Raw genomic sequence first — 11,021 nt, forward strand, 5'->3', positions numbered from 1 at the left:
AGAGAGAGAGAGAGAGAGAGAGAGAGAGAGAGATGACGAGAGAGAGAGGGAAGATGGGACAGGGTGGTGGGAGGAGAAGGGGGGCAAAAAGGGAGGCGAGCTCGTCTCCACGAAGGATCTCTCGTGCAAGAAGAGAGAGCCGAGAGAGGGTCCTATAAATAATTAGCGAGGAGTCGCTCTCCGCTCGGCGGGCGTAAGCGGCTTACAACCCCCGCTTCCACTCTCCTCCACCTCCCGCCGCTTTCCGCTCGTTCCTCCACGAGCGCCACCCGCCCGCGCCATTCCCCCGATCCTGCACCGCCCGCGATTGCTGCCCCTCGCGACCAGCAACTACCCTCGCCGCGCTACACCCTCTCTCTCGTCCGGCTCCACTGCCTTCTCTCTGCTGGCGGAACTCGCCAGCCACGATCGCTCTTCAGCTCTCCCTACGAGCGATCCCTACGCACACTACCGAGGACTCCTGGCACCAGAGATAGGAAAGAACTCGCCGTTACGCTACCATAAAGACGTGGATGTATCTACGGAAGCATTGGACATGGGGGAATGAAAAGGACGACAGAGGGGATGGTTTGCGTTGAGGTGCAGCTATCAGTCCGAGAAGATCGGTTCATTAATTGTCGATAATGAGTGGGTCACGTGTCGTGCTTCGATATAAGCCTTGATCGCGACGATAGGTGAAAAAGATTTTTCATTCGGGAAAAGTTTTATCTAGTCTCTCTCACTATATTTTTATAAAGAAAACGAAATATATATTAGTTTGTATAGTTATATGTTTTTACTAACTCTTAATCTCTCTCTCTCTCTCTCTCTCTTTTTCTATTTATTTTTCTTTTCAATATTCGCTATTTCCTCATATATTCGTGATATTTTGCAAAATGTTATCTCTACGAACATGATAGAGCTTTTACTGTAATCTGAATATGTCGGCATTGTTGGCATCCGTTAAGAGTAATGACTTTAATATTACTCAAAATATTACCTCATAATTTCACGTGTTATTTTCGTCTACCGCAGAATTATCGACATGATCTTAAATTAAAGCATTCTAATTTTAAATAAAAGCATTTTATAAAAAAAAGATTTCAATATGCGCGGCTGTAATCAATTTTGCGAGTTAATATCTGATAGCGAAACTTCGAATTCCGGCAGTTTCATGGAACACCGTTTAATTAATTATCCGAGGCGTGCTTGACGCCAACAACGTTTGTCAAAAGCCTTTTAAAAGTGAATCAAAAGTTAAGAGCGCTACTTGGGCGGTTAAACTGGATTAACGTTCCCGATTGTTAAGCTCGTGGACAACTGCTAGAGTTTGTTGCGACCGAAAGTCCCTAATCGTCCGAGGTGGCCCGTTCGGTCACCGAGATCCGCGATCGATAGCACGTACGTCAAAAATCCGGCCGATCTACCGCACACACAAGATTAACGAGCGGAAAATGTTAAGCCGGAGATGAATGACATTATTCGTTGCGGGCTGTGGAGCTTGCGGCTGGGAAAAACTAGCTCGTTATCGAGATTGGAAATCGATGAGAAATTAAACGGCCGACGTGACTTGACCCGGGGATGTAGGTATATTTCCCGGAGGGATGTAAAAGCGTTGTGTTGCCTTCGCGAAAAGTATTACATTTCCGATTATGATACGTAGTACGTCAGGACAACTTAACAGAATGTACATGAGTATTTACGGCGTTGTACATATAAAGAATCTTTATTAATTAATATGTTAAAAAAATAAAGAATTATTACGTAACATTATGTTATATTTATATTTTAATTAATAGATGCAAATAATTGAAAGATTTGATTTAAAAGTAACAGTAACAAACTCGTTGTATGATTTTCATTACATAAATGTTAATTAATTTATATTAATATTAAAATTAAAATATAACAGAAAATATATAGCACCTATATATATGTTATTACTCTGTTTTAATTTTATCGTAAGCAAGATAGTTATTTCAGTTCTCATTCTGTTATCTTTGGACGGGAAACAAGTACCACCGGACGGGTGATCCGTGTGCACGATCGACAGGAAAAGGGGATGGCAGGGGTGGGTTAGTCACTGTTACAACGGGTCGGCTTAACATCCGAGGCACCGATGTTGACTAACTGGGCTAACAACGCACGCAGTGGTATTTGCCACCGGCGTTGCGTCGCGTCGGTCGGCACGTGGCTCCAGTTGCTCTGCCTATTCGATTAGCCAAGCTTATGCTTATTTACGAGCAACGATCGTACTCGTTGCTCGTTTCGAAGTCAACTTTCCTACTGCCCTTTTGAGATTTCAATACAAGATGAGTACTTTTTACTTTATAACATATAATTTTATGTAGCATCCCGTTATTATTCTCTACATGACAGATTATTTATTTATTCAAGAGATTATTGAAATATTTAAATAGGCAATATTATTCCATATCGAAGAGTTCAAAGTGATACGATATATAAGACTCTTTGTCTTTGAATAACTTCATAATAAATAATCCATATATAGGGTGTCTGGTAATTACCTCTCTGGTGCTACCTCTCATGAGCAGGTAGAGCGAATTACCAGACACCCTGTATATACCATGCATATATGTATTGTTTGTTAAATATACATATAAAATTCAGCTAAATCTGTTTGGCTAGAGAAAGTTCAGGCTGTGATTTGTAATCTGAGATGTGATCCTCATCGGAAGGAACGCGAAAGATAGCGACCCAATGCGGCACCGAAATCGAAGCGGTGCGCTCGAAGTCGCACCGGCACCGGCCCGTTGCGGATTCGATCCGAATGCAGTGCGTGGCGAGCGCACGTCACTGACGTAACGCGTACATCATGGAACGGCCGCGTGTTCTACGGGTCCTTATGCACAAAGTGAATCTCGGATTACCGGTCCCTGGGGCTCCCGGAAACCCTACACCGTCGCTCATAGCTAAAGCGAGACGTGACGTAGACGAGGACGAGGGAGACCGAGGAAAAAAACGAGAGAGAGAGGAGAGAGAGAGAGAGAGAGAGAGAGAGAGAGAGAGAGAGAGAGAGAGAGAGAGAGAGGGAGATAAAGCGATGGGGAAGGTAAGGGGAGAGAGGGGGGCGGTGGAAGGAGACGTGGTCGGGCTTGATGGATGTCTGGTACTGGTACCCGCGATTCCCGTGTCGGTAGGCGCACGTCTCGTGGCCGCGCTCTATTAATGGGTCTGTAATAGCCTATTTGTGATCGCTAATAGCCGAAGCCCCGTCTTCTTCACCCTCCGAGCGCGTTACGGCCCGTGTCTCCTTCTCTTACATCCCTTCGCCGCGAGAGATTCCCTCGGGAAATCTGGATGGTACCCTGCAAAATGGATCCGATCTATCGCGTTCGACCCTCTCTCGGTGATCCCGCTCTTTTTCTCCTTACTCTTTCGCGACGACCTCGAAATTACCACGGAGAGACCATGAAAATTACCGCCGTTAGTAATCTCCCGTAATGTGGATCTTATGGAATATCGGCATACATACCTTACGTTAGATTACATATACACATAACGTTTAATCAATAACAAGACTGTTATGGACGCAACGCGATATTCGGAGAACTTGACAGACTTTTCGTTTGTTAGTTTCGACATCACACAGTTGAAATTATAGCGCACGAAAAATTGACAATTCTATCAAAAGGCTCGGCGTGCTACGTGCTACGTTGCTACGTGCAACAAAAGCGTCTTCTAAGAGATGTGTTGGTAACCGGCTTATCCGTCAAGTTCTATTGTAAAATTTCGTCAACCGCTCTATTTTCAGATAATGTAAAAGCTTGTGCTTTTTATGTTATTTAATCTTGTCGAACTGGCAAGAGAGAGAGAGATTTTTCGGTTATATCAAACCGTTTATATAATAACTTCTAAAAAATAATGCAATAATTAAATGCAAATTGAAGTAATCACATATATAGTGATTTAGTAATAATAGTAACGATATTTTTTACATAATTTGTAGAAATAATTAAAAATAGAGAAATTGTAGTATTTGTTATACATGTACATGTTATGTCAAACAAAATTCGCTTCACGGATAAAGAATCGTTTCACTCCATGTATTGATCGCTTCCGGAAGCTGGCTTTATATCTCGCATTGCGACATTTTAACAAATCGCAGTGTAGGTTCATTTTAGCCACGTGTGTCGCTCACGCCGCGGATGCGTCACCTTAAAAATGATTCACGCTGCAGGAAGAAGGAGGAAGGAAGAGCAAAGGAGCCCCGATTTCCTTCCTTCGCACAAGGAAATCTTACGTCCGGCGCAACGCCGGATTCCTCCTCGTACAATGCTGGGCGGTGAATGAGAGGGGCCAGAAGGAGTCGATGTAGCAGGTAGCCCCCGAATGGCCGATCGGTGCAAAGAGGAACCGATCTGAATGGGCCGCGCACCGACGCGAATGATCAAAAACTCGTTAGTCTCGGCCCGACTTCCAGGATAATAAATGTGGGAACACGAAATGGCATTATCAAAGACACCCCATTCCCGCTGCCCGAGATTCTAATATCGTCCATCGCGCTACTCGTGTTACGCGACTTATGGATCTCGATATTGTAATAGAATCGCTATTATTGAGATCGATGACGGCATTGACTTTCTGCCCCACAAAAGTTTTATGTTCTAACCGTTTTCCTCGATCTAACCTATAATAATGGAGAGAAGATATATCTATCTATTTTGTAGACCAACAATTAAAATGCCAGCACAGTTTGATGTTTACTATATGTAACTAAATTATAGGAACTGCAAAAATTAAAATCTGCATTTTTTTATTTTAAGTCATGTGACCGTTTTAAATCGTGACTTACGAAAAACCTCGTGGTTGCTGGGTACTGGCTGTACCTATATTTTGACACCGGGCAGAAATTCGTGGTAAGGCGATGACGCTGAGGTTGGTGACTGTGTGGAATCAATTTCTTATTGGTCGTACGCGATCGGTATCTTGCGTCCCGCGAGTATTACGCTGCAGAATTACGTGAATGGGCCGTGGGATTGGGCCCTCCGCGGGGTATCCGCTTAGAAACTCACTATTGGCTGGCACAATCAAATTATCTGCGAGCGTATCGGGAGTCGGTGCTCGACGATCTCAACTTCACGCGAGAAACTTGTTCATATAATTCTTTTGATCCGTTTAAACCTTATTCTCGTAAAAACATCGCTGTTTTATCGCGTGTTTGTACACAAAATTATGGTAATGTATGTAAAGGTAGCAACTATCTCTTTTCTTATCAACTGATCAACAATTAGTAGTTCTGCAATACGATATTATCTCTTATATTAGAAATTCTTCATTCTTTGTACATCTATTTTATTACAATCAATTGAATATCATGTTTATCGGAATTATTACTAATGCAAAAACAGATTTCGATGAGGGACGCAATGAAAAACGATATAGGTTCCATCAGTTTACACCTCAAAATGTAAACAATCTTTTAAAATATCACTCTTTTTTATTTTCTGAAAACCATATTTGTGTAAAAGTCGTAGTTCCGTGAAACACCTGTAAAGCTAGAATCATGATGCTGAAAACGCATGCAATGGACGACCGAGATGACCAGCAAAACTGTCTTAGAAAAGAATAGACCGATGCATCTGCAACGAAATGCACTCGAAACCTGTGGAGCATCTAAAGTCCACTTTTCTCCTGTGATTCTATCTGAACTCGCGTGATCAATCACTATCAATGGCGTTCGTTGTCACTCCGGAAAGTGTTCGCCGTACGAGACGGTGGGTGGACATTCCGAGCACAATGCTTGCAATGGAATCCACCGTGTCGATGGAGTCAATCGAATTTACATTACGGTGCTGGATCGAACGGTAGTCGTATGACAAAAGTAAATCTCGCGAGATGTACGATTGGAAGATTATCGAATGAGAGTCGACGTTCGAATCGATTGATATTGAGTTGGTCGAAATGCGCGCTCAATCTTTCGACAGAATTATTTTTAAACAAAGAATTATTTTTATTTGTATTGGGTTGGCAAATAAGTTCGTTCGGTTTTTTGACTGGTTTTGAATGGAAAAAACCGAACGAACTTATTTGCCAACCCAATATATAAATTTGAAACATAAAATTTAGTAAATCAGTAAATGTATATACATTGACTAGTACAACATTTACTGAATTTCATACTTTTATTGATGTAACATATATATAATACAAAATAAATAGTATATTACACTACAAGGGCCGAAAGTTGAATTTTCGGTCCTGCGCGTCATGATGCCCCGAGGCGAAAATGTGATATATATTCAATATTATTTTTATGCTATTTATAATTATCAGCCGACCAAGAAAAATTTTTTGAAAAATTTACATAAATTCCATTGCGTGTTCTAATTAGAAAATTTTTTAACGATGATACGAAGTTAAATGATCATATAATCAATGTCAGGTAGTTAATGCGGGGCGAGGTACATGTATCCTATTAAAACCGGAAGACACTTATCATTCTCACTAACCCCAAGGCGCGCGTGACCCCGTCGGGTATAGCGAGGTGGGTAATTCATTGACTTGATGGTAACTCGGTGACTTTCACCGGTGATTTACGTGAAAGCTTCATAAGCGGCTTGCCTCAGTTTCAAATTCCGTTCTCTCCTCGCCAATGAGCCCTGCATCGCGCGCGAGCGCAACAAGGAAAGTCCTTGTCGCGGCGAAGGGAGCCTTCGCCGGGGCCGCGCGGCCGGGACGGAAAAGAGAGACGGGCAAATCCTGGGCAAAAGGACATAACGCTTGCCGGGGCAAAAGAGAAAGGAAGACGAGAGGAAGGGAGATGGGAGACGCGCGCGGGATAAAGGGGGGAAACGATGGGGCGGAACGTAGCAAAGGTTATTTGCACCGAGTTGTCTTTTTTCAGTGCTTTTTGTTCGAACAGTTTGTCGAACAGCTCAGCCGGCTGATCTTCGGGATGATGAGCATGAACTACATTCTATATAAAATCCGTGAGCGTTTCAAGCGCCAAAGCACGAATGCGCTTTCGCGCGCATCGATCGTTTAACGAGAGTCGTCCTTAAGCGTCTCTGTGCAAGAAGAGATTTCGGGAATGACTTTGGCGCCCGCAGAAAAGGGATGACCTTCCGAATATCCGGGGCTAATCTCCTCTGTCGAGGTTCTTGGAAGATTGTGTGTTGAGCGCACCGAGGTCATAATTCGCGATTTAATTTCGTGTCGAAAGGTCTTCTCTCTGTCGTCACTTTGTTATTTAATTCACAATACTCCGATTTGCATATGTAAGCTTCTTTGGATACGTATATGCGTGTATGTTTCTACTTGTTTCTACCCTATTACTTCAAATTAGACACATAAATCTGATTTATCTATTTATCTATATACATACATAATATAATTATTTAAATATTTAAGAAGCAAATTTTGATCTAATGCATAAAATGTATTTTGAAATATGTTTGTTCGAAAGGTTTGTTCTGTAAATCTATACCGACAGATTTCACAACAGCAGTCACGGAATGGAATTCAATGGAAATAATCCTCAGCTTTGGGCATTTGTCTCGTTCAGTGACGAGGATAATAATCTTTAAGTGCCGTCTTACATTAATTGAAATCGGCGTAGCGAGTGCACAAGATAACAGAGGTGCGAACGCCTGTCTGTTTTGGCGTTACGAGCGGGATAAGCTATATACACTGAATATAAATAGATAACGAACCAATTTTAGATACTGACAAATGGCGATAGCACTCGCTAAAACTATAACGCGCGATACCTGTAGGAGAAAATTTTATGACAGGTCACGTGAATCTTAATGTTACGCCGCAAATATTACAGTTTAGGTATACAAAATTTCACGGATAAAAAGCGGTAGAATTGCCGTCGGTTAATTAATTAATCGTGTCAAACTGGGATCGGTGGTTCTTACTTTAATGCCGTGTAATACCTGTAATACCACTATCGATTTGATGCAGATCTCTTAATGCCACGAGAGTAGATTACGGTTCAAAAACTGCGAGCGTTTTATGCGCCTTATCGCGCAATTTGAGCTAAAACCGGCAATAAATCTGTAATCTTTCTATCCATATTATCCCGTTGTTTGCAAATACTAGCGTTTTATTCCAAAATAAATAATTTTGACAAAAAATTCTTCTTTCTTTTGCTCATACTTTTAGTTTAAGAAAGTTAACATGCTTGTATATATTTATTGTTAACATAACTAAACAAATTGAACATTAATTGTTTATTTCAGATAAATAAATGGACTAAAAATGCTTTATTTTCTAGGTACATAAAATAGAATGAAAATACTAAATGGTATAAGACAAATAATTTCTTTTACCAATTTTCGACTATCATCCGCTGATGGCATAATAAAAACATGAATACTTGATTTATGTACATACACATTATCAATAAATAAATAATACCGTTTATATGACAATTAATAAAAAAAACTGTACCAAAACTAAAATATACAACAGCTATGGAACTTTTCTTAAACGAACAATGAAACTCATCTGTAAATAATGTGTATTCATGAAACTTGTTAGCCCAAATCCTGTAGAATGATGATACGGAATGATGATCTGTCGTTTCACTGCTCCTCGTCACTTGCATATTTCCGGAGAAACTCAAGAGAACAGGCCAAACGCATTCCGCGCTAAATTACTGCCTGCACACGACATTATTTACATTGGCCGATCGGCGCCACGTGCGTCCAGAATCGTTAATTCCCACGAGCTGCGAGCGAGAGATAGAGAGCGTGAGCGAGACAACGGTGTCTCGCCGATGTTTCACCTGTCCGTCAAAACGGACGTGCCGTACCGTGAGAGAGATTCCCATCCGTGTCCCATCCGTCGTTGCCGTAAAATCGGTGGCACGCGCAGATGCGGAATCGGCGGCGGCGATCGCGGCGCCTAATCGCGATGTCTCGTACGGCGCGACGGTAGTCTGGTAGTCCCGATCCGTCAATGAGGAAAATTGGCGTAAGAGCGCATGAATGGGCCCCGGCGGTGAATAAAGTGGCCTGCGCGTTAGTATAGGTTTATGGAAGCAAGCCGGTTTTAGCTACGCTAATAGCATAGTAATGCTGGCTGATCTTTTCGAAATCCCGTAAGAGCATTAACCGCTCGCACGTGAGCAAGTTAAATTGCTATGTTGCGGGTATACCGCGGGTATGTAGCTATCACCTGGCTACAGAGCGCGTCAAAAGAAAGGGTGGAAAATCGCCGACGGATCAAGGGGGGCGAGACCCATCGTCGGGCGGAAAAAAATTATTCGCACTAGGCGTTTTGAAGCCGGTAACGAGATTAGGCATTGAGATCTAGCGTGCGAGAGGATCTGACGATCCGAGTCGAGGATCCCAATCACGTACCGGGATTATTATCGCGCGTGCTATCAGGTTTTGAGATGGGCTGTAATGTGATTTTCGATAACGTGCTAATAAGGCGTGATCTGTACTCCGTCGGTGCGTTTAATATTACGGTGGACGATCGCGGAAATTATTGCGTGTGATTACCATAGCCTTACAAACATAAAGTAACGTACAAGTTTACGTAATGACACGTAATGACACGGTGTATTTTATTTAGTTTACTAAATCCTTATCTATTTTGATAAGGACTTAACACAGCTTTTTTGCTGATTGCTGAAATTTATAACTTATTTGTATAAGTGAGATAGATGGTGCGAGTAAATAAATTAGTAAAGCTTTGTTGTGATTACAGTATGATAATACTCAAGTTTGTGCTTGCCAAACGCGAAAGAGAGTAAAAGAATAATTAATCCTTCCGATATTAATATTTTAATGATGCTATCGAGAGAAATTTTTTTTTCAATATAATATAATATCCCAATATATTATAATATAATTTCCCTTGTTTAGAGCTCGGATATAACTTACGAATATAAATGTAATATACAAAATTCGCTCGTTAACCCTTGACTTTGTACCAAATGTGTTAATCCTTCCTCCATCTTATAAACTTTAAGCCCCCACGCGGATAACCACGAATAAGAGTCAATTGCTCTTTCGCGTCTACTGTACGGAGTGCCAAAACATGCTCGCTCTTAACATCGCTAAGTAATGGCCAGCGACTCTCTCTTGCCCATTTTCTCGTAATCTATTCGTACACCTTCGAGCGGGAAAGATACATTGCGGATGAGGACGAGAGAGGACTGCGTTGCGAAGCGGAAAAAGAGACGGGGCGAAGCCGAGAGAAGAGGGACTCCGGGTTTGAGTATATTTTTAGAGACGGACTGTACCTAACGCCGTTGTCACACGACGTTGCCATCGCGGTTGGTGAGATTGGCGTATCCCAGGCTGCGATTGGTGCCCCACCACGCGGCAGGAACGACGTTGGTACAGCCTCTGCCACGCCAATTCCGGAACGAGTCGACGCCGGTTCGACGGCGCATGTTGTTCCTTCTCGCTTCGTACCGTGGCGGAGAATCGATCCCCGTCTCTTTTTCTTTCGTCTCTTTCGCTTCCCTCTCTCTCGCACCCATTCCTTCCGCTCCCTCCCCATCTTCCTTATCCCCTCCTCGCCGCGGGATGCGCGTCTCTCCCTCTTTTCGGAACACCTTCTCTCAGTTCGGTCCCGCACCTTCTCTCACTTCCACATTTACCTTTCTCGTATACCGTTGTGACTATTTCTCTGTCGGTCGCGACTGCGTTGCGCACCCCATTCCCTCTCCATGCGCTCCCAACGTCGAGCGTCCCTCCCCCGCCGGAGACCGGCGAGCGAACATCCCCCTCGCGCATAACCCCTCGACCAAGAGAGCGATCTGTAACAACTAAAGTTCTCGTGAAAAGTTGAGCCGGGCGCTCTCCTACGCCCTCCTGCTATAATAGCCGCTCGCACTGGTCTCTCTACCGACCATCGTCGCTGTCTCTCGCGCTGTCTCTCCCGTCTCTGTCCATCTGTCCCACATTCCGTGAGGCAAAGAGAGAGAAGGAGCGGGACAGACGTACGTGGATAAAGGAAGGGAACGGGAGAGAGTGTGAGAGAAAAAGAGAGATAGAGATAGTGAGAGAGAGAGAGAGAGAGGGCGAGAGAAAGAAAGAGAGAGAGAGAGAGAG

At 43.0% G+C, this 11,021-nt stretch overlaps 1 protein-coding gene across 1 annotated transcript in view; it reads left to right on the forward strand.

Annotated features, from left to right (window-relative positions):
- The first annotated feature begins 10,554 nt into the window (after positions 1–10,554).
- The window catches only part of LOC112461881 (homeobox protein otx5-B-like), a 22,733-nt gene continuing 22,266 nt past the window's right edge, over positions 10,555–11,021 (forward strand). The window contains exon 1 of the mRNA XM_025027291.1: positions 10,555–10,909. The gene's annotated coding sequence lies outside the window, so the exon portion shown is untranslated. The remainder of the gene's footprint in view (positions 10,910–11,021) is intronic.

This window comes from Temnothorax curvispinosus, unplaced genomic scaffold (assembly GCF_003070985.1).
Source record: "Temnothorax curvispinosus isolate PA1 unplaced genomic scaffold, ASM307098v1 QBEX01011856.1, whole genome shotgun sequence".
NCBI lineage: Eukaryota > Metazoa > Arthropoda > Insecta > Hymenoptera > Formicidae > Temnothorax > Temnothorax curvispinosus.